Here is a 452-nt window from a genome sequence, read left to right as displayed (position 1 = left end):
GAAATAAAGAGCATGGCCTGGATGCGCGTCCCTCTCCTTCCTCCGCTACCGAGGCCGCACGGTGCTTCTCCTGGCAACAATGTCCCCCCAGCCCCCCCATACCCCATGGAGCCCCCTGGGGCCAGGGCAGGGCTGGAGCCAGCCCTTGGCCCCAGTGCCACCCTGCCCGGCAGCAAGGGGCAGTGCCAGGAGCTTATTTTCCCGGCACCGCTGGTGGTGTAGGGGAAGCTGCCGGGCCGGCACGGCCAAGGACTTCAGCCCCGACCCTGTCAATGAGTGACAGCCGGAGCTGCCAGGGCCTCACTGGGTTAATGATTGTGGGGGCAGCTGGCCAAGAGCCCCTGGGCACAGGGCAAGCGTGGACACCAGCCTCCTGCCCGCTGCAGCCTGGCACGGGGCTCTGCGGGTGCCGCTGTCCGCAGACAAGGGTCAGAAGGGGCCCCGGGCCCCCC

The 452-nt window shown here is 68.8% G+C and overlaps 1 protein-coding gene across 1 annotated transcript in view; it reads left to right on the top strand.

Moving 5' to 3' along the window:
• RGS14 (regulator of G-protein signaling 14) overlaps positions 1-452 on the top strand; it is a 7,143-nt gene that overhangs the window by 5,773 nt on the left and 918 nt on the right.

The sequence above is a fragment of the Pygoscelis adeliae genome, unplaced genomic scaffold (assembly GCF_000699105.1).
Source record: "Pygoscelis adeliae isolate BGI_AS28 unplaced genomic scaffold, ASM69910v1 Scaffold42, whole genome shotgun sequence".
Lineage (NCBI taxonomy): Eukaryota > Metazoa > Chordata > Aves > Sphenisciformes > Spheniscidae > Pygoscelis > Pygoscelis adeliae.
This window is presented reverse-complemented; position numbering and strand designations above follow the sequence as displayed.